The 23,397-nt window shown below is 41.9% G+C and overlaps 1 long non-coding RNA gene across 1 annotated transcript in view; it reads right to left on the bottom strand.

The window, feature by feature from the left end:
• Positions 1-17,791: 17,791 nt before the first annotated feature.
• Positions 17,792-23,397, bottom strand: part of LOC138427554 (uncharacterized) — a 115,336-nt gene continuing 109,730 nt past the window's right edge. The window contains exon 3 of the long non-coding RNA XR_011252054.1: positions 17,792-18,325. This is a non-coding gene — a long non-coding RNA (uncharacterized lncRNA). The remainder of the gene's footprint in view (positions 18,326-23,397) is intronic.

Genomic DNA, 23,397 nt, shown 5'->3' with positions numbered 1-23,397 from the left:
AAAAGGCCATTCTTTCCCCACTACACTGAAGTTTCATGTTTGTCATCATTGTTCTATTTCTGGAGTCTTATTTCAGCCCATTGGTCTAGTTGCCTATGATTATGCCAGTGTATTAATAACCGAAGCTTCATAATAAACAGTGGTACCTATTTTAGAGATTACTATTGGAATATAGCAAAACAATTTATTAAGTGCTTAGCATAAGACCTGGCAGGTTGGGCTTTTGGCTCAGTTAATGTAAACTATTAAATAGAAAAATGAAAGGTCATTTGACATCTTACCACACTAGGCCTCTGTGCCCTCCTGTTGGCTATACCATACTACTTCCTCTAAAACATTTCTGATGTTATAGGGTCAACCAAGCAATAAAATGCACTTAGGTCATGAAAATTTTCCAAGCATACACCCATTCTGAGACTAGGTCTGTTGTGAGAAAGAGAAAAGAAAATCTATCTACAAAGTACTATAACCTACCTTCTCTTGGCTTCTTGCCCTTCAAGTTTGTGAAGGAAAGAGAAAAATGTTTTTTCATATGACTTCTATCTCCTTAGACTTCAGTGAATTCTTGTCTCATTGAGGCCCTATTTCCTTCAGTACAGAACTGAGATTTCTTGGCTTTTAATTTCCACTATATGTAAATGACAGATACGAGAATCCCCATCAAGAGAGGAGCCTGCAGGTCCCCTGGGGCTCAATTCTCTAGTAACCTAATTATTCCAAGCATCAAATGTCTTCCTTCTTCAACTTCACTCACCTGAACAGTGTGAAAACATAAAAGTAAATCATATCTAGAGTGTAGCACATCAGAGTTAAATTGTTCCTTAACTGTTACCAATTTAAGTTTATTACAGGTTCTGATCTGTGGGTGTGGAATGGGGTGGGCGGGGGGCAACAATGTATGTAGTGCTCAGTTCAGTTCAGTCACTCAGTCCTGACCAACTCTTTGCAACACCATAGACTGCAGCACCCAGGGTTCCCAGTCCATCACCAACTCCCGGAGCTTGCTCAAACTCATGTCCATTGAGTCAGTGACACCATCCAGCCATCTTATCCTCTATTGTCCCCTTGTCCTCCTGCCTTTGATCTTTCCCAGCATCAGCATCTTTTCCAGTGAAGTCAGTTCTTCGAAATAGGTGGGCAAATTATTGGAGTTTCAGCTTCAGCATCAGTCCTTCCAATGAGTATTTAGAATTGATTTCCTTTAGGATGGACTGGTTGGATTTCCTTGCAGTCCAAGGGACTCTCAAGAGTCTTCTTCAACACCACAGTTCAAAAGCATCAATTCTTTGGCACTCAGCTTTCTTTATAGTCCAACTCTCACATCCATACATGACTGCTGGAAAACCATAGCTTTAACTAGATGGACCTTGGTCAGTAAAGAAATGTCTCTGCTTTTTAATATGCTGTTTAGGTTTGTCATAGCTTTTCTTCCAAGGAGCAAGCATCTTTTAATTTCATGGCTGCAATCACCATCTGCAGTGATTTTGAGGCCAAGAAAATAAGGTCTCTCACTACTTCCAGTGTTTCCCCATCTATTTGCCATGAAGTAATGGGATCAGATGCCATGATCTTCCTTTTTTAAATGTTGAGTTTTAAGCCAGTTTTCTAACTCTCTTCTTTGACTTTCATCAAAAGGCTCTTCAGTTCCCCTTCACTTTCTGCCATAAGGGTAGTGTCATCTGCATATCTGAGGTTACTGGTATTTCTCCCAGCAGTCTTGTTTCCAGCTTGTGGTTTATCCAGCCTGGCATTTTGCATGATATACTTTGCATGTAAGTTAAATAAGCAGGGTGACAGTATACAGCCTTGACATATGTCTTTCCCAAATTGGAACTAGTCCATTGTTCCATGACAAGTTTTAACTGTTGCTTCTTGACTTATATACAAATTTCTCAAAGGTCAGTTAAGATGGTCTGGTATTCCCATCACTTTAAGAATTTTCCACAGTTTGATATGATCCACATCGTCAAAGGCTTTAGCATCGTCAATGAAGTAGATGTTTTTCTGGAACTCTATGCTTTTTCTGTGATCCAACAGATGTTGGCAATTTGATCTCTGGTTCCTCTGCCTTTTCTAAATCCAGATTGAACATCTGGAAGTTCTTGATTTACCTACTATTAAAGCCTCTCTTAGAGAATACTGAGCATTACTATGCTAGTGTGTGAGATGAGCGCAATTGTGTGGTAGTTTGAATATTCCTTGGCATTGCCTTTCTTTGGGACTGGAATGAAACTGACCTTTTCCAGTTATGGGGCCACTGCTGAGTTTTCCAAATTTGCTGGCATATTGAGTGTAGTGCTTTCACAGCATCATCTTTAGGATTTGAAATAGCTTAGCTGGAATTCCATCACTTCCTCTAGCTTTGTTCATAGTGATGCTGCCTAAGGCCCACTTGACTTCACACTACAGGATGTCTGACTGTCTCAGTGAGTGATCACACCACGGTTATCTGGATCATTAAGATCTTTTTTGTGTAGTTCTTCTGTGTATTCTTGCCACTTCTTGTTAATATCTTCTGTTTTTGTTAGGTCTATATCGTTTCTGTCCTTCATTGTGCCCATCTTGCGTGAAATGTTCCCTTGGTATGTCTAATTTTCTTGAAGAGATCTCCAATCTTCCCCATTCTATTGTTTTTCTCTGTTTCTTTGTATTGATCACTTAGGAAAGCTTTCTTATCTCTCCTTGCTATCCAATGGAACTCTACATTCAGATGGGTATATTTTTACTTTTCTCTTTGCCTTCAGCTTCTCTTCTTTTCTCAACTATTTGTAAGGTCTCCTCAGACAACCATATTGCCTCTTTGCTTTTCTTTTTCTTGGGAGCAATTTTGATCATGGCCTCCTGTACAATGTTATGAACCTCCATCCATAGTAGACAGATACTCTGTCTATCAGATCTAACCCTTTGAATCTATTTGTCACTTCCACTGTATAATCATAAGGGACTTGATTTAGGTCATATGTGAATGGTCTAGTGGTTTTCCCTACTTTCTTCAATTATATCTGAATTTTCCAATAAGAAGTTCATGATCTGAGCCACAGTCAGCTCCTGGTCTTGTTTTTGCTGACTGTATAGAGCCTCTCCATTTTAAGCTGCAGAGAGTATAATCATCTGATTTTGGTATTGACCATCTGGTGATGTCCATGTGTAGAGTCTTCTCTTGTGTTGTTGGAAGAGGGTGTTTGCTATGACCAGTGCATTCTCTTGGCAAAACACTGTTAGCCTTTGTCCTGTTTCATTCTGTACTCTAAGGCCAAACTTGCCTGTTTCTCCAGGCATCTCTTCACTTCCTCCTTTTGCATTCCAGTCCCTGTGATGAAAAGGACATCTTTTTTTGGTGTTAGTTCTAGAAGGTCTTGTAGGTCATCATGGAACCATTCAACCTCAGCTTCTTCAGCATTAGTGTTGGGGCATAGACTTGGATTATTGTGATATTGAATGGTTTGCCTTAGAAATGAACAGAGATCATTCTGTCATTTTTGAGATTTCTCCCAAGTACTCTATTTTGGACTCTTTTGTTGATTATGAGGGCTACTACATTTCTTCTAAAGGATTCTTGCCCACAGTGGTAGATATAATGGTCATCTGAATTAAATCCACCCTTTCTGGTCCATTTTAGTTCACTGATTCCTAAAATTTCAGTGTTCACTCTTGCCATCTCCTGTTTGGCCACTTATAATTTACCTTGATTCATGGACCTAACATTTCAGGCTCCTATGCAGTGTTGTTCTTTACAGTCTCAGACTTTACTTTAATCACCAGGCAAATCTACAGCTCAGTGTTGTTTTTGCTTTGGCTCAGCCTCTTCATTCTTTCCAGAGCTATTTCTCCCCTCTTCTCCAGTAGCATATTGGGCACCTACTGCCCTGGGGAGTTCATCTTTTAGTGTCATGTATTTTTGCCTTTTCATACTGTTCATGGGGTTCTCAAGGCAAGAACACTGAAGTGGTTTGCCATTCCTTTCCCCAGTGGACCACATTTTGTCAGAACTCTCCACCACGACCTACCCGTCTTGGGTGGCCCTGCACAGCATGGCTCACAGGTTCATTGAGTTAGACAAGGCTGTGATCCCAGCGATCAGTTTGGTTTGTTTGTGCTTAGTCACTCAGTCATGTCTGACTCTTTGCGACCCCATGAACTGTAGCCCACCAGGCTCCCCTGTGCATGAGAATTCTCCAGATAAGAATACTGGAATGGGTTGCCATGCCCTCCTCCAGGGGATCTTCCCAACCCAGGGATTAAACCCAGGTCTCCTGCATTGCAGGCAGTTTCTTTACTATCTGAGCTACTAAGGAAGCCCAAGAATCCTGGAGTGGGTAGCCTTTCTCTTCTCCAGGGGTTCTTCCTGACCCAGGAATCAAACTGGGGTCTCCTTTATTGCAAGCACATTCTTAACAAGCTGGTTAGTTTTCTGTAATTGTTGTTTCCATTGTGCCTGCCCTCAGATGGATAAGGATAAGAGGTTTATGGAAGGCTCCTGATGGGTGTGACTGGCTGTGGGGGAATCTGGGTCTTGCTCTGATGGGCAGAGCCATGCTCAGTAAAGTTTTATTCCAATTTTCAGTTGATGGGTAGGGCTGTGTTCCCTCCCTGTAGTTTGGCCTGATGCCAAACTATGGTAGGGGTAATGGTCATAATGGCAACCTCCTTCAAAAGGACACATGCCAGGACTGTTGTATTCAGTGCCCCTGACCCTACAGCAGGCCACTGTCAACCCATGCCTCTGCTAGAGACGCCTGGACACCCACAGGTAAGTCTGGGTCAGTCTCTTGTAGGGTCACAGCTCCTTTCTCCTGGGTTCTGGTGTGCACAAGGTTTTGTTTGTGCCCTCTAAGAATCTGTTTCCCCAGTCCTGTGGAAGTTCTGTAATCAAACCCCACTGGCCTTCAAAGTCAAACTCCCTGGGTGTTCTCAGTCCCTTTGCTGGACCCCAGGTTGGCAAATATGTTGTGGGCCCTGGAACTTTTGCAACAGTGTGAGACCTTCTTTGGTATAGCTGTTTTTCAGTTTGTGGGTCATCTGCTCATTGGCTCTATGGTGGGGTTAATAGTGACTTCTTCCAAGAAGACTTATGCCACACAACACGCCTCCCAGGTCTGCTGCAGCCAGAGCCCCTGTCCCCATGGCCAGCCACTGCTGACCTTTGCCTCCATAGGAGGCACTCAAATACCCAAAGGCATGTCTGGCAGGTCTGGTTCAGTCTCTTGCGGGGTCCCTGGGTACTCGTGCGCACAAGGTTTTATTTGAGCCCTCCAAGTGTCTCTGGTGGGTATGGGGTTTGATTCTAAATGCAATTTCACCCCTCCTACCATCTTGTTGGGGCCTCTCCTTTACCCTTGAACATGGGGTATCTTTTTTTGGTGGGACCCAGCACTCTCCTATAGATGGCTGTTCAGCAGTTAGTCGCAGTTTTGGAGTTCTCACAGAAGATATGTCCTTCCACTCCACCATCTTGTCTAGTTCTATGCATGTAGTATGTGTCTGTGTAATGCATGTGTAATATATGTTTGTGTCTATAAGGATATATATGTATATCTATAACTTTGCTGAATATTTGACTTCTATGAACTTGAAAATCAGCTGAGTAATGTCTCAAAATCAATCACTTTACCCAGTAACTTCACTCAGAAGGTCCAGTTCATCTATTTTCTGTTCGCTTGCTGGATCTGTGGAGGTTATAGCAAAGAGCAAAATCCATATCCTCTCTCCTTGTCAAAATTTAAAAAAAAAAATAAAAAATTTAATTGATTTCTTTCCAATTTGATGCCTATATTCGATACACATATACAAATGAATTATACAGACTGTAGAAAATGTCTTAGTGAAAAGAAAAATGGTAACTCAAGTTGAATTTCCTATCAGAGACCACGTTCTTTGAACAGCAAACATGGGGCCTGTTATAACCTGTCATAACCTTGACTCACTTTGGCCTGAGTTGTAAGTGAACTTGACCAACTGTCAAGGGCTTTAGACACAATACAATGTTAATGCAGACTAACTAAGATTTTGCTTTACAATCCAGGTAAGGTAAGAGGTTGCAAATTAGCCCTGCTAATGACTAGCACAGGCAGGTCAAATATCACCCCCAATCTAGACAATGACAAATCTGACTAGAGATTTCTCAATTCCAGACTTTCCTTTAAACCAAAACATATAATATGTGGACTCTTGTGATTGGTTTCTTTCATTTAGCATGTTTTGAAGGTTCATTCAAGTTTAGCATACATCAGTACTTCTTCATTCCTTTCTATTACTTAATAATATTGCAGTACATAGATACTCCATGTTGTTTGTCCATCCATCCACAGACAGATATTGGCATTGTGTCCACATTTGGCTGTTATGAGTAATGCTGCACTAAACATTCAAGTACAAGTTTTTGTGTGGGCATACGTTTTCATTTCTCTTGGACATATAACTAGGAGTTGGATCAGTGGGTCACGTGGTGGTGGTGGTGGTGGTGGTGGTTGTTCAGTGGTATCTGACTCTTTGCAACCCAACAGCAGCCCTCCAGGTGCCTCTGTCCTCCAATATCTCCTGGTTACTCAAATTCATGTCCACAGAGTCAATGATGCTATCTAACCATCTCTTCCTCTGCCACCCCTTTCTCCTTTTGCCTTCAATCTTTCCCAGTATAAGGGTCTTTTTAATGGGTGGGCTCTTCGCATCAGGTTACTCTACATTTAATCATTTGCTGGACTGTTTTCCAAAGTCACTGAACTATCTTACAATGCCAGAGGTTTACTATTAAAAAGATCTCAGAAAGCATTTCTCTTTCAAAACCTATAAAAAACATAAAACCCAATGTAGCTGACAATATACAGCCTTGACGTACTCCTTTTCCTATTTGGAACCAGTCTGTTGTTCCATGTTGTTCTAAATGTTGGCTTCCTTACCTGTATACAGGTTTCTCAAGAGGTAGGTCAGGTGGTCTGATATTTCCATCTATTTCAGAATTTTCCACAGTTTATTGTGATCCACACAGTCAAAGGCTTTGGCATAGTCAATAAAGCAGAAATAGATGTTTTTCTGGAACCCCTTTGCTTTTTTCATGATCCAGCAGATGTTGGCAATTTGATCTCTGGTTCCTCTGCCTTTTCTAAAACCAGCTTGAACATCTGGAAGTTCACAGTTCACCTACTGCTGAAGCCTGGCTTGGAGAATTTTGAGCATTACTTTACTAGCGTGTGAGATGAGTGCAATTGTGTGGTAGTTTCAGCATTCTTTGGCATTGCCTTTCTTTGTGATCATCATCATGAGAAACAACATGAGAAATGCTGGGCTGGAGGACGCACAAGCTGGAATCAAGATTGCTGGGAGAAATATCAATAACCTCAGATATGCAGATGACACCACCATTATGGCAGAAAGTGAAGAAGAACTAAAGAGCCTCTTGATGAAAGTGAAAGAGGAGGGTGAAAAATTTGGCTTAAAAAAAAGCTCAACATTCAGAAAAATAAGATCATGGCAACTGGTCCCATAACTTCATAGGAAATAGATGGGGAAACAGTGAAAACAGTGGCTGACTTTATTTTTCTGGGCTCCAAAATGACTGCGGATGGTGATTGCAGCCATGAAATTAAAAGATGCTTACTCCTTAGAAGGAAAGTTATGATCAACCCAGACAGCACATTAAAAAGCAGGACATTACTTTGCCAACAAAGGTCCATCTAGTCAAGGCTATCGTTTTTCCAGTATGGATGGAAAATGATATGGTCATGTATGGATGTGAGAGTTGGACTATAAAGAAAGCTGAGTGATGAAGAATTGATGCTTTTGAACTGTGGTGTTGGAGAAGACTCTTGAGAGTCCCTTGGACTGCAAGGAAATCCAACCAGTCCATCCTAAAGGAGATCAGTCCTGGGTGTTCTTTGGAAGAACTGATGTCGAGGCTGAAACTCCAATACTTTGGCTACCTCATGCGAAGAACTGATTCATTGGAAAAGACCCTGATCCTGGGAAAGATTGAGGGCAGGAGGAGAAGGGAATGACAGAGGATGAGATGGTTGGATGGCATCCTCGACTCGACGGACACGGATTTGAGTGAACTCCGGGAGTTGGTGATGGACAGGGAGGCCTGGCATGCTGTGGTTCGTGGGGTCACAAAGAGTCGGACACGACTGAGCGTCTGAACAGAACTGAATGTAGCTGAAATACGCTCTGAAGCTTAGAATCAGCCAATCACCATATAAATATTATACCTATGAGGAAAGATAAACTGAGAGACAAAGGGCTGGCACATTGACTTTTGGAATATAGCCTATCTTTCACTGGGGACTCCCTGTCTAACAGTGATATACTTTCCCAAAAACACCATCTGAGGAAAGCACTCATGGTTGAAATTAGCTCAGAATGTTCCTGAACAAATGAATTTTAGGACATGAACTCCCCATTTCATATGGGCCTTGGCAGGGAGGAAGCCAACATCTTTTTCAGAGAAATAAACCTTTGAGATGAATTGGGGAAACTCTGGGCAAAATGTTGGCCCCATTACTTCCACATCCACTCAGCACTTTTTGAAGTGTGCTTTGGAAGCATTATTTCCTTTGTGTGTAAAGGAAGTAATTAAATGTAAAAAGTGTGCAGTGGAAAGAAGGTCCAATACAGAATATTTCCAGCAGGAGGGACCATTACAGCTCAAATTGAGGCTACAACCCTTTCAATAATCTATGCTTTTTCTGTCTGACCCAGAGGAGAGAAGTGCCTTACTTTTTCAAGGGACAAGCAAAGGAAGGTTTTGAGATCAAAGGTATTTGTATTGTGCTTGTTTCTCTTTTTACACTTAAAAAAAAATCCACAATAATTTGTTCTAGGGTATTTTCATGTCCTACAAAAAGATAAATGAATTATTCCTTTTTTCTATAAATCATCATCTCCGAAGATAAGAAAATTGGTTTCCCTCCTATTTCTTGTTTGGGTTAGAGATGTAAATGTGGTAAATTATTTGAGTCTTTTTTTTTTTTCCCTTTTGTGTGAATAGCAAATTATGCTCCCAATAAACATCTTTTCACTATTCCTTCAGACTGATTAGAAGTGAAATGCTGCAAGGGAGAGATTTACTCCCATTGCTCTATTAAGTATAATTTCACTGTTCTCTGAAGCAATTGTTTCTGTCATATTTCTTGAAGAAGCAAGTTGAAAATTGACTCTGTAAAAAAATATGGAAACCTTTGCAGATGTCAAGAATTGGATTTCTTCTACCTATTCTAAACAGATACATTTTAAAGGATGTATTGTCTCACTGTCTAACACCTTCAAGTCTTTTAGTGCAGAAATCTGCATTTGCAGACAATGTTGTACTAAGACTAAACTTTTTCTTTTTTAAAAAAACTAAGATATTCAAACACTTTGGTGCTTTTACCAGGGTCCCTGGAGGGGCAAAGGAGTTTAAGCTGAATTGTACTTATTCAGAGTCAGCAGGGTGATTTTAATACCTAGCACATGGAAACAGGCTGGCCTCCTCACAGATTTCCCAGGAACTTCTAAAGGGTTCATGTGTCAAACTCAGTAACCTGAGGTCAGTTTCTGGGTGATGAGGAGAAGACCAGAATACTTTCTTTTCTTTTCTTTTTTTTTTTTTTAATAATACATACCGTATGAAAGAAGACTTCCCTGGTGGCTCAGACGGTAAAAGCGTCTACCTACAAAGCAGGAGACCTGGGTTCGACCTCTGGGTGGGGAAGATCCCCTGGAGAAGGAAATGGCAACCCACTCCAGTATTCTTGCCTGGAAAATTCCATGGACGGAGGAGCCTGGCAGGCCCCATGGGATCACAAAGAGTCAGACACAACTGAGCGACTTCACTTATGAAAGAAACCCTGCTCAGGAAAGAGCTCTTCATTCTCATGAGATATTTCCTTAAATTTTCTTTTAAAAAATTCTTCCACATACTCAGTAAAATTGCTTAAGCACTGAAAAACTAACAGAATTTGAAGATGCCCATCCTCGCTCCCCACCTTCCTCCTACACTCATCTTAGGCTCTGTATTAAGTAGTGCCTGAAGCATATTAAACAGCAGGGCTCTTGGCTAAAAGACTGTATGTGTGCGTGCTCGGTCACATTCGACTCTTTGAGACCCCATGGACTGTAGCCTGCCAGGCTCCTTTGTCCATGGAATTTTCCAGGCAAGAATACTGGAGTGGGTTGCCATTTCCTACTCCAGGGGATCTTCCTGACCCAGGGATTGAACCCATGTGTCTTGTGTCTCCTGCATTGACAGGTGGATTCTTTATCACTGTGCCACCTGGGAAGCCCACTAAAAGAGTTAATTCTTCCTTATGTCTTTAGGGACCTTTATAAAAATATGTCAGTGATAGTAGCAATTGTTAGTTTGTTTAATTTGTGATGTGATTAAACTCTATGTTTATAATCTTATTGAATTCCTACAATAGTTCAGAAATATCAGTTCTTTATTTCCCCCAACTTCTAGATTAGGAAACAGATGATGAGAGTAGTGGAGCTCTTGTTTAAAGTAACACAGCAGTGAATTACGGTGTGAGAATCCGTGATCATGACTCCGAGTTGCATCATCTCCGTAATTCTATGTACTATTCTTAGATAAAAGTGAAAGCGAAGTCGCTCAGTCGTGTCCGACTATTTGCGACCCCACGGACTGTAGCCTACCAGGCCTTTCGGTCCACGGGATTGTCCAGGCAAGAGTACCGGGGTGGGTTGCCATTTCCTTCTCCAGGGGATCTTCCAAACCCAGGGATTGAACCCAGGTCTCCCGTGTTGCAGGCAGATGCTTTACCCTCTGAACCACCAGGGAAGCCCCCATTATTAGTTAGGTAACTACCAAAGAAAAAAATAGTCCAGCTCCTTTATTCTGTCAGACATAAAGTCCACAGATACAGTAGAGACTAGAGTCCAGAGATGGCAAGGCAATATGTCTCGTGAGAAGTGGAATTCAGCTCAGAATCAGGTTTTCCCATCTCAAGACTCATGCCCTTCCCACCCCCAAATCATTTCCTTATCTTTATCCTTTGCTTGGAAATGTTTGATATGAATCCTCTCATTTCAAATCTATAATTGGTATGAATAAAACAATGCCAAAACTTTGGGGGTCTTGTTGAGCCATCAATTCTTTATTTTAAAAACTCTCTTTGGGTTTAATCAGTGGCATGAAGGTAAATTGAGTTCAAAGCTTTCTTGGTACAGTTCTGGGGATAGTTGAGTCAGCTCATTCCCAGCATGGACACCAAGGTCTGCTGATTACCCTCTTCAAGAATCAGAAGGACTGCAGCCTCCACACCCAAATTTCATAATGAAGCAAAAGATGAAACAGAGCTGAGAGGCATGCTTGTTCAAGCCAGTTTTCTCAGAATGTAGTGTGAGCATGGGAAACTTGGTTCAAAATAAAAGATTGCCTGTGATTCCCCTACAGCTACAGTCTTCAGAATTCTTGTAATCAGTCCATCTCACCTTTATTAGGGTCACCCTGACTTTCACAGTTAAAGGACTGTGAAAGAGTTAGTGATGTATTAATCAGAACCTTCTCAGCTGCAGAGGAAAATGCACTATAAACTCATTTATACAAAAAGAGATTTCAGGGCTCACTTAGGAGATACATTCTAGGATTGGGGCATGCTGGATGGCTCAGATGGTAAAGAATCTGCCTGCAATCCCGGAAACAAAGTTTCGATCCCTGGGTCGGGAAGATCCATTGGAGAAGGGCATGGTAACCCACTCCAGTATTCTTGCCTGGAGAATCCCATGGACAGAGGAGCCTGGTGGGCTATAGTCCATGGAGTTGACTCTTTGCAACTCCATGGACGAGTCAGACACAACTGAGTGATAACACCTTCACCTTCAAGGATAGGGCTCATTACAGGGCATGGCTTGGCAAGTTTATGTCTTTCTGCCTTTTTTCCTTTATCTTCCACTGTGTTAGCTGCATTTTCAGATGAATTCTTCCCTTTCAACCCTAAAGGGATGGTAGCAGCTCACGTTGAAAAACAATGGGAGAAAGGAGCATTGTTTCTGGGGAAGCAGAAGCTCCCCCAGAAGCACAAATAAAATTCTGGAACTGAGTCTCATGTACTTATAATCTAAATCAAGTCTTACCTTCCGGAAGACCAGTGGTGAAACAAGTGAGGAAATGGAGCATTTACTAGAAGGCAACCAGAGTTTTTGACTAGAGTTACTTGATAGGAGTGTAGCCAGTTAACAATGTGAGAGTTCAGGTGCACAGCAGAATGACTTGGCCATTCATACACATGTATCCATTCTCCCCTAGAAGCCCCTTCCTATCCAGGCTGCCATGTAACATTGACCTACATGCTATACAGTAGGTCCTTGTTGGTTATCTCTTTTAAACCCAGCAGTGTGTACATGTTGATCCCAAATTCCCTAATTATCCCTCTGGTAATCTTAAATTCATTTTCCAAGTCTGTGAATCTGTTTCTGTTTTGTAAGTTAAGTTTGTTTGTATCATTTCTCTTTTAGATTCCCCATGCAAGCAATATCATGTATTTCTCTCTCTGTCTTAATTCACTAGTATGATAATCTCTATGTTCATCTGCGTTGCTGCAAATGGCATTATTTCATTCTTTATTTGGCTGAGTAATATTCTGTTATATATGTGTATCACATCTTTATCCATTCCTCTGTTGGTGGACATTTAGGTGGCTTCCCTGTCTTGGCTACAGTAAATAGTGCTGCAATGAATATTGGGGTGCATGCATCCTTTTGAACCATGTTTTTCTCTGGATATATGCCCAGGACTGGGATTGCAAAATAATCTAAGAAGGGTTATAGGCAGAAGTTACATATTTTATCATGGGGCCATAGGACCCAAAAGAGGGAAGGGAAGGGCAGCTTGACCCAAAAGGACTTGAAATTAGGGAAAGTTATCAGACCAAATTAGAAACTGTGGACAGAAGTTTGATGAACAAATCCTGGACAGCTTAAAAATAGTAAAAATTCACTAAAACAAAGCAAACAAACCAGAGGCCAGTATGTACTAGTGACCATGATTTAAACCGATATTACACTATTATACATTGTCATAAAGGAATTGGGGTTATAAAACATTAGGACTTCATATTTAGCCTAAAGTTTTGTTAACTGAACAATGATTTTTCATCAAGGATTAACTCATACCCCACCTCTTCTTTTCAGCTTCTAACTGAATAGTGTTCTGCACTTTGTCACTACAGGCACTGGCTTGACTATGTAATTTAGTCCTTCACAATACAAAGTCTTTCTCTTCTTTGAGAGGGTGTATTATGTATACCTGTTGGACAGTCATTCTTGACTTGACCACAGAGCATCATCACCTCTACAGATTATGCCTTCATTTTAAAAACAGTCTCTTCTCTTAACCACCTTGTTCTCCTTAATGTCCTTGATGTTTCTGGGTATTTTCTCCCATCCCTTTCCTATACTCCTCTTCATCTACTTTAAAGGTTGCTGTTTATCAGATTACTGTCCTAGCCCCGCTTCTCACCTCGGTTCTCACACTGTCCCTGTATAACTACACTCATGTCTCTGTTTTTAATTATCATTCATTTTCTGGGGGTTCCTAAAACTATGTTTCTGATCCTACTTAAATCTTTTCCCCAAAGACTAGATGTATTCTTTTTTTTTTTTTTTTTTTTAAATATAACCAGATTCCTCTACTTGGATCTTTGGTCACCAGTTCAAACTCCAAATATCCAAAATTAAATAAACAAATTCTCACCATCTCTGCAAAACCACACCAACCTGTTTCTCTTCATCCTGGTTTTCCTATCTAAGTAAAGGTCATCACCATCCTGTTGCCCAAATGGAAACCTGAAAATCATTTCTTACTGCTTCTTTTTCTATATCCAATCAGTCACCAAGTTATGTGAATTCTGCTTTCTATATTTCACTTCAAGTTATGTATGTCTGCATTCTACTACCAATACATTAATCCAAAGCCATTGTCTTCTCTCTCCTGTGGCTCTTCAGGAACCTACCACTGTTACCACTTCTCAGGGTTATCATTACTTCCTGTCCCCAATTCCAACTATACTCTTTGCTGCTTCCAGAAAAAGCTTTCACAAATGCAAGAAGGAAAGTAGACTCCTCCTTGCCCCTGCTTAAAAGTGATTGGTGACATCCCATTTTTTTAAGAAAAAATAATCATTTATTCATGGCTGTGCTGGTTCTTCACTAGCGTGCAGGCTTTTCTCTGCAGAGAGTGGGGGCTACTCCCCAGCTGCGTGCCTGCTTCTCACTGCAGTGGCCCCTCTTATTGCAGAGCGTGGGCTATAGGTGTGAGGACTCAGTAGTTGGGGTTCTCAGGTTCTAGAGCTTAGGTTCAGTAGTTGTGATGCTTGGCCTTAGTTACTCTGCGGCACACGGGATCTTCTTAGATAAGGGACTGAACCCCTGTCTCCTGAATTAGCAGATGGATTCTTTACCACTGAGCCCCCTGGGAAGCCCTGATCAAAGTTTACAGCACATTTAAAAAAACATATTTTAATCAAATTTTATTAAACTATAGCATTTTAAGGGCTATCATTCCTCAAGCCATTGAAGGAATCCTCCAGCCTAGAAAAGAAGATAAAGACCTCAAAGGCCTTGGCCCTCGGGCCTGGAAAAAGAAGATAACGACCACAAGGGCTCTTGCTGAACCACCTGACTTCGGGGATAACAAAACTGAACTTTAAACCCTAGCCCAATGCTCTGGGCAGATTGCATCAGCCAGGGACCCTCTACCCTCTGCCTGACCTTCCTGCCCCCTGCTCAACCGCAAGTGCCATCTCAGCTAAAGATTACCCAAAACACCCCACTTGACTAAAAACCATCGCTTCCACAAACCTCCCCTTAAATATGAAGCCTCCCTGATCCCTCGCGCACTCAGCCTGGTCTTTAGACCAACTGTCATCCCTCCGTGCCTGAATAAAGGTAACCTGTCTCCGTTGAGGCTGTTGTCCTTTCTTCTTTGCCTCATCTCGAACTATACCTTACAGCCATAGTCTTATGGCAAGGCACCCTTCTGGGTGTATGAAAACAATCAGAAAGTTTCTAAAAATAAAAAAATAAAATACAAACCCTAATATCCAGCCTTATAGATTCTTACTCAGTAGGCCTTAGGTAAGGCCTAAGATTCTGCATTTTATTAAGCTCCCAAAGAAACTGATTCAGGAGCTGCAAAGATCCCAGTCTGAGACAGTTTTAAAGGAGCCGATATTGTCCTGCTATTTGCAGATGGGTGCCTGCATCCTGACAGTGCAGGGAGTCACTGAAAAAAAAATGTGCTTTAAGATTCCCTTTTTCCAACCCTTGCGTGTGTATTTTAACCAATTTTCCTGGACAAGGAGTAAATTTCTTACAGGCCTAGCTCTATTCTTGTCTCTTGTTCCAGGGTGGTATTTGATTAATATTTGCTGCCCCTGTAAACCACGGCCCCTGTAAACTATGGGTTCATTCCATTCATTTGTTTTCTTTTTTCAGGATGAAGAAGGTTTTATAAAATATATATGCACATGGGTTTCCCAGGTGGCACTAGTGGTAAAGAACCCACATGCCAATGCAGGAGACATAAGAGACGCAGGTTCGATCGCTGGGTTGGGCAGATCCCGTCGGTCACTAGTGAAGTGACTTAGCACACGCACACTATATATGCATATAAAATATATGCACTGTGAATGTGTGTATATGTATGTACATATAATTTGTAATATATTAAATTTTCTAATCATATTCTCAACCACTTTTGAAATGGGCTTCTCCTCTATCTTTCCCACTGTCTCTTTCCCTCAGTCATTCATTTAGCAAACATTTAACAAGGGCCTGGTCTAGTGCTTCCAGCTGTATGATGAGCACGGGGATACATGAGAGTGAAGTCAAATTTCACCCCCAGTTTGCGCAGAGCTGCTAGTCCATCGGCAGAGGAAAGAAGAGCATTTCACAGAACATACTATAATTACAGCTATGGAAGTGCTGTGAAGAGGAAAATGTGGTGTTCAATAGCAGCAAATACCAAGGGGGTCGTGCATGAATAAACACAACCATATGCTGGTGGAACCATCTCCTTCTCCAGTTTCTATGCCTTATAGGGAGAAGAGGATCTCTTCGACCTAAACACTGGATGATGTTTGAGTATGCAGTTAATCAAAGAATATTGTCAGCTGCATGGGGTTGTCCTGGGTCCTAAAATACCTTCTTTCAATGTTTAGGGAGAAGTTGAAAATGGTGCTATTATTTTTCTCACATTTGATTTTAGGGAGATTGTTGTTCAGTCGCTAAGTTGTGTCTGACTCTTTGTACCCCCCTGGACTGCATCACGCCAGGTTTCCCTGTCCTTCACTATCTCCCAGAGTTTGCTCAAACTCATGTCCATTGATTTGGTGATGTTAATCCAGCCACCCCATTCTCTGTTGCCCCCTTTCCCTTCTCTTGATCTTTCCCAGCATCAGGGTCTTTTCAAATTAGTTGGCTCTTTGCATCAAGTGACCAAAGTATTGAAACTTCAGCTTCAGCATCAGTCCTTCCAATGAATATTCAGGACTGATTTCCTTTAGGACTGACTGGTTTGACTTCCTTGCTGTCCAATACCCAATAAAACAACCAGACTTTTAGAAAACTTTGTAAGACAATGGAAAGAACTTAAACCTATGGTAGGTATGTGTGCCATTTGCTCAGCCTAGAAAAGAACATTTGTTATCTGCTGTGGAATCTAACTCTTTACAGTATAAAGTTAGAAAAATGACTCAAAAGGGTAGATGGAGTGAATGTGTTGCACATTCGGAGGGTGCTGTGGATGGTGTGAATCTGCCTGTGATGCAGGAGACTTGACTTCAATGCTTGGGTTGGGAAGATCCCCTGGAGGAGGGCATGGCAACCCACTCCAGTATTCTTGCCTGGAGAATCCCCATGGGCAGAGGAGCCTGGCGGGCTACATTAATGTTTGCGACCCCACGCCTTCCATGGGGTCGCAAAGAGTCGCACTGAGCACAGTGGATGGCGTGATGTTTTGATTCCTTTTGGGTGTCTCAGTTTTCAGGTTTCATGATTCATGATGAGATCTCCTAGAGCTGACCCTTCTTCCTCCACTACCCCCAGAGGGGCGGGAGGTCTATTCTGGAGGTGGGTAACTTAATATTTGAAACTTTACAACTGTAAAATAATAATAATGCTGACAGTGATAGGGAAAATGCTACCATGTCTGAATACTTCTTTTGATGAACATTTTTTACTACGCTAAAGCCTTTCTGCATTCCATACACACATGCTTCCTGCTGAGCAGTGCAGTTCCAGCTGGGGCTGCAGAGAGAGGGCATACCCGCTCTTGTTCTGTGGCCCTGTCCAGAGCAACTGCTCTTTCTTGTCAGCTGGCTGGCTGCCAGACTCAACAAGAGGGCGTGCTGATTTCCCAAATACAATGCTTTGCTGGGGCTGGAATCAAAGCTGTCAGTAGTAAAGAGCTCTTTCATCTTTCTTTTCTCTCTTCTTGTATATTCAGTGGGGATTCAGGCATGAAAACAGGACCAACAAAAGGCAGAAGCCCTATACCAGTCTTTACAACTCAGAAAGATGGCTTTCAGGTCTTAATTGTCTGAAGATGTCATGAATTATTGATTTAAATATTGGCTTCAGGGCTGCAAGTTAGTTACAATAACATTCTTACCTATCTGTTGAGTCTGTTGGTCTCTCCCTCTGCAGGCTTACAAGTTTTGAGCTGAAAGACTTGTTTCAGCTTGGAACACAAGAGGAAACCTTGATTTTTCTGTGAAATGTGTTAGTAGTTTCTAGAAGTTATGAGTCAATTATAAAGAGGTAGCCATATGAGTTATAAGATGCAAACACTTGAAAACAAAAATCAAGCCAGCAGTATTTCATTGGTCAAGAATCTGTTGGTTGAAAGTGACAGAAAGCCAATAAACGTGGCCTAAACCAAAATATACCTTTATCGGAATGTCCAGGAGTTGAGGTTTGTGTCAGGAATGGCTGGATCCAGGAGTCCAAATCACATAATCAGTCTTAGTCCTTCTTTTCCCATATCTCCACTTGTCTTCGTTTGCTGTTTTTCATTCCTGGACATGTGGTGTCCCTGGTGGCTCAGATCTGCACACCCTTGCAGTTGATTGTGGCAGCCATAGCTTTTCTGGGCTCTAGGACTCACTCTGATTAGACCAACCTAGGTTCAGCATCGCTGATCTCTGAACCAATCACCATGGTCAAGCAAGTGGAATATGCTCATTCTCCAGGCCTGGATCACGTGACTGTCCTTGAACATGATATGGGTATGAGACTGGCTGATCAGTGCCACTCAAGTCACAAAGCCAGCATTCAGGAGGGATTGTTTCTCAAAGGAAAACGAAGTTGTCATCTTCAAAAGATAGAAAAATAGACCCTGGACAGATAAAAACCATCAGTGTACATTGTTTGTAGGTAGCAGAGAGCATCTGAGGACCCTTCCTTACAGAGAATCCGTCCCCCTCTTGCCCTTGCCAGCTGGGCTTGAGCCCCTTGGCCTTCTTGTAGGGCCCTCAATGTGCTGAGCTTCATTGCAACTAAGACCCTCCTCACTTGCACTGTACAGGGCAACTCCATGTTTCCTGAACAAGCCCTCGTGTTCACATCCCCAAACTCATATTATCTGCTCTCTCCTCCTTCCTCCCTGTCCACCTTGGTTGTAGTCCTCTTCATCTTTCAAGGTCCAGCCTAGCTGTCAGCCTTGCTGCTATTTGGGAGGGTCCCTGCCCCAAATAGGCACACCTCAGTATTCCCTCTACTTTCTCATAGACTAACTAGAGTAACGGTCAAGAGGTATTCTAGTTAAGTGTTTATGCATTGGTTTCCCTGGCTAGTCTGCCTGTTCTTGGAGACTCTGAGCTGTGTCTTTTGCATCTTTATATAATTAACTGATAAAGTCATATCAAAATAGCACTTTATGAGGTTCTCTTATGGAGGTAACTATTTTCAATATTACCTTAATTAGCTCACTTGGAATTGGCAAATGGGCTATTTTACATACATTATTTCATTTGTGCCTCACTAAATCCTCTAAAGTAGGTACAACTTATTATTATAACACTCTACAGATGAGGAAACTTAAGGCTCATCGAAGTTAAGACACTTGCCCATAGTTACCCAGATAATAAGTGGTAAAGCTGGAATTTTAACCCAGATCTGCTTGATTCCAAACTCTGAGGTGTTTATCACCATGCAAACTGTCTCTTAGCCTTAGCCTTAAATGGTGTTTTCAAATGGGTGACTGCTCAGATATCAATGAATGCCCCAAAGATTTACCACTCTCCCCCTCTTACCCCCACCCCACCACCCCATTCTCTCCCTACTGGCAATAGACTCTGCTTGGGGATATGGAATTCTCCACAGCAATAGATTAAGTGTTGAGGTATCTTCTGTGCCATTTTTTAAAGCATCCTTATTTCCTACTTTGCAACTGATCCATCCATGAGAACCTTGTCCTAATGGACTGGAATATTATTTCTGTAATAAAAGTTCACACTCTAATTGATATATTTTCCAAAATGTATGTCATTCATTGAGATCATGCTGGCTCTTTCTTACGTAAACTTGGCAGTCTGACGTGTATCCAGCAGGTGTCGCTAGACTTTCCTCTCCCAGGTGTGGCTGAAAAGGACCATGGAGTTGTTCTCTTACTAAGCAGCTGCTGTTGCATTGCTTCCTGAAAGCTAAATCATCCTGGATAGAGCAGGACTCTTCCTTGACTCACACTCTCCTTTCTCCCTGCCACAGAGAGTGGTCATACAGATGCCGTACCAGTACCTGGCTGCACAAGAGGGATGTGCCAGCAGTTCCCTTAGCCCACTCCTCCAGCTGCTGGCTTGCTGGCACTGTGTGTTGCTTAAAGCTGATGCTGGAGAGGTGAGATACAAGTGCATTTCAAGACATTAGGAGGAAAATTACCTCAAACTCACAAAAATCTGGATTGGAGAGGTAGACTACACCAGGAAATGTTTTTCTCTGCATAGTGAAGGCAGCAGAAGGGCTTGATTAGAGATAGTGTCTAGCCATTCAGCCAACATTTCCTGAATCTCTTCTAAGAGCCCAAATGATTGTAGAAGCTAAACAAGGGATAAATGTGGAATTAACATGGTCCCTATATTTCAGGAGTTTAGCAGCACTAATGCCCATTGATTCAGCCAGTACTGATTGGGCACTTATGAATAACTGGGAGTAGAGCTCTGGACTACACAGATATGATTCCCACCCTGATGGAGCCCACAGCCTAGGAGAGAATATAGACATTGTACAAGTAATGACACAGCACTAGCAGGTACTAGTAGAACATCAAATTAACAAATGTTATGGGAACATATCGGAGAAGGCAATGGCACCTCACTCCAGGACTCTTGCCTGGAAAATCCTATGGACAGAGGAGGCTGGTAGGCTGCAGTCCATGGGGTTGCTAAGAGTCGGACATGACTGAGCAACTTCACTTTCACTTTTTACTTTCATGCTTTGGAGAAGGAAATGGCAACCCACTCCAGTGTTCTTGCCTGGAGAATCCCAGGGACGGGGGAGCCTGGTGGGTTGCCGTCTGTGGGGTCACACAGAGTTGGACACGACTGAAGCGACTTAGCAGCAGCAGCATGGGAACATATAGCAAGGAACTCCAGTGGACAGTGTGCCATGCAAGGTCTCCTAGGTGAGGTTATTTTAAGAGGGGATCCAAAGAGAAGTTGGAGTTGAAAGAAAGAATGGAGAAGGGGAGAAGGGAGAGAATCGTACGCAATAAGAGTCTGTTGGAAAGTCCAAGGCAGGATGGATAAGGTGCCTTGAAAGAAAGGAAAGGAGGAAGGAAAGTCTTTCAGAGGCTAGAGCTAAGTGGTCAGGGAGAAAAGTGGCAGAAGATGGAGCTGAAAAGATTGATGGTTGGGGCCAGATTGACACGGGACCTTGTGGACCACTTTAAGGAATTTAAAATGTTTTCAAGAGCAATGGGAGCCACTTATGAAAGTTTTAATTGATTTATATTAGAGTATAGTTGATTTACAGGGTTATGTTAGTTTTTACTCTACAGCAAAGTGAATGCCTCTTGAGAAATCTGTATGTGGGCCAGGAAGCAACAGTTAGAACTGGACATGGAACAACAGACTGGTTCCAAATAGGAAAAGGATACGTCAAGGCTGCATATTGTCACCTTGCGTATTTAACTTATATGCAGAGTACATCATGAGAAATGCTAGACTGGAAGAAACACAAGCTGGAATCAAGATTGCCAGGAGAAATATCAATAACCTCAGATATGCAGATGACACCACCCTTATGGCAGAAAGTGAAGAGGAACTCAAAAGCCTCTTGATGAAAGTAAAAGAGGAGAGTGAAAAACTTGGCTTAAAGCTCAACATTCAGAAAACAAAGATCATGGCATCCGGTCCCATCACTTCATGGGAAATAGATGGGGAAACAGTAGAAACAGTGTCAGACTTTATTTTTTTGGGCTCCAAAATCACTGCAGATGGTGACTGCAGCCATGAAATTAAAAGATGCTTACTCCTTGGGAGAAAAGTTATGACCAACCTAGACAGCATATTCAAAAGCAGAGACATTACTTTGCCAACTAAGGTCCGTCTGGTCAAGGCTATGGTTTTTCCAGTAGTAATGTATGATTCTAAGAGTTGGACTGTGAAGAAGGCTGAGCGCCAAAGAATTGATGCTTTGGAACTGTGGTGTTGGAGAAAACTCTTGAGAGTCCTTTGGACTGCAAGGAGATCCAACCAGTCCATTCTGAAGGAGATCAACCCTGGGATTTCTTTGGAAGGAATGATGCTAAAGCTGAAACTCCAGTACTCTGGCCACCTCATGCAAAGAGTTGACTCACTGGCAAAGACTCTCATGCTGGGAGGGATTGGGGGCAGGAGAAGAAGGGGACGACAGAGGATGAGATGGCTGGATGGTATCACGGACTCAATGGACATGAGTCTGAGTGAACTCCGGGAGTTGGTGATGGACAGGGAGGCCTGGCGTGCCGCAATTCATGGGGTCACAGAGTCGGACACGACTGAGCGACTGAACTGAACTGAAAGTGAATAGGGGGCTTCCCTGGTGGCTCAGTGGTAAAGAATCTGCCTGCAATGCAGGAGACTCAGGTTCAATCCCTAGGTTGGGCAGATCCCCTGGAGAAGGCAATGGCTACACACTCCAGTATTCTTGCCTAGAGAATCCCATGGACCAGAAAAGCCTGGCAGGATACAGTCTACAGAGTCACAAAGAATTGGACACGACTGAGCAATTAACAATTTTACTTTCAAAAAAAGAAAATGAATTAGTGACATGTTTACATATATCCCCTCTTTTCTGGATTTCCTTTCCATTTAGGTCACCACAGAGCACGGAGTAGGGTTCCCTGTGCTATACAGTAGGTTCTCATTAGTTATCTGCTTTATACAAAGTATCAATTGTGTATCAATGTCAATCCCAATCTCCCAGTTCATCGCATCTCCCTTTCCCCCTTGGTATCTATACGCTTATTCTCTACGTCTGTGTCTCTATTTCTGCTTTGCATATAAGATCATCTATACCCTTTTCTAGATTCCATATACATGCATTAATATATGATGTTTGTTTTTCTCTTTTTGATTTAACCATGCTGTATGACCGTCTGTAAGTTCATCCATGTCGCTGCAAATGGCACAATTTCTTTCCTCTTTATGGTTGGGTAATACTTCATTGTATGTATGTTCCACGTCTTCTTTATTCATTCCTCTGTTGATAGACATTTAAGCTGTATCCATATCCTGGCTATTGCAAATAGTGTCGCAGGGTACATTGGGGTGCATGTATCTTTCTGAATTTTGGTATTCTCTGCCCAGGAGTGGTATTGCTGAGTCATATGGTAGTTCTGTTTTTAGGTTTTTAAGGAACCTCCCTACTGTTATTTAAAGTGAATGTATCAGTTTACATTCCCACCAATAGTGTAAGAAGGATTCCTTGTTTCCACACCCTCTCTAGCACATATTGTTTGTAAATTTTTTTTGATGATTTCTATTCTGACTGGTGTGAGGTGATACCTCCCTTGTAGTTCTGATGTGCATTTCTCTAATAATTAGTTATATTGAGCATTTTTCCACGTGTTTGTTGGCCATCTGTATGTCTTCTTTGAATAAATGTTCCTTTAATTCTTCCACCATTTTTTATTGGGTTGTTTGGTTTTTGATATTGAACTGCATATTTTAGAGATTAATCCCTTGTCAGTTGCTTCATCTGCAAATATTTTCTCCCATTCTGTAGGTTGTCTATTCATCTTTTTTATGGTTTCCTTTGCTCTGCCAAAGCTTTTAAGTTTAATTAGGTCCCATTTGTTTATTTTTGTTTTTATTTTCATTACTCTAGGAGGTGGGTCCAAAAGAGCTTGCTATGATTTATGCCAGAGAGTTCTGCCTATGTTCTGCTCTAAGTGTTTCATAGTGTATGTCCTTATATTTAGGCTTATAA

The sequence above is a fragment of the Ovis canadensis genome, chromosome 22 (genome assembly GCF_042477335.2).
Source record: "Ovis canadensis isolate MfBH-ARS-UI-01 breed Bighorn chromosome 22, ARS-UI_OviCan_v2, whole genome shotgun sequence".
Classification (NCBI taxonomy): domain Eukaryota; kingdom Metazoa; phylum Chordata; class Mammalia; order Artiodactyla; family Bovidae; genus Ovis; species Ovis canadensis.
This window is presented reverse-complemented; position numbering and strand designations above follow the sequence as displayed.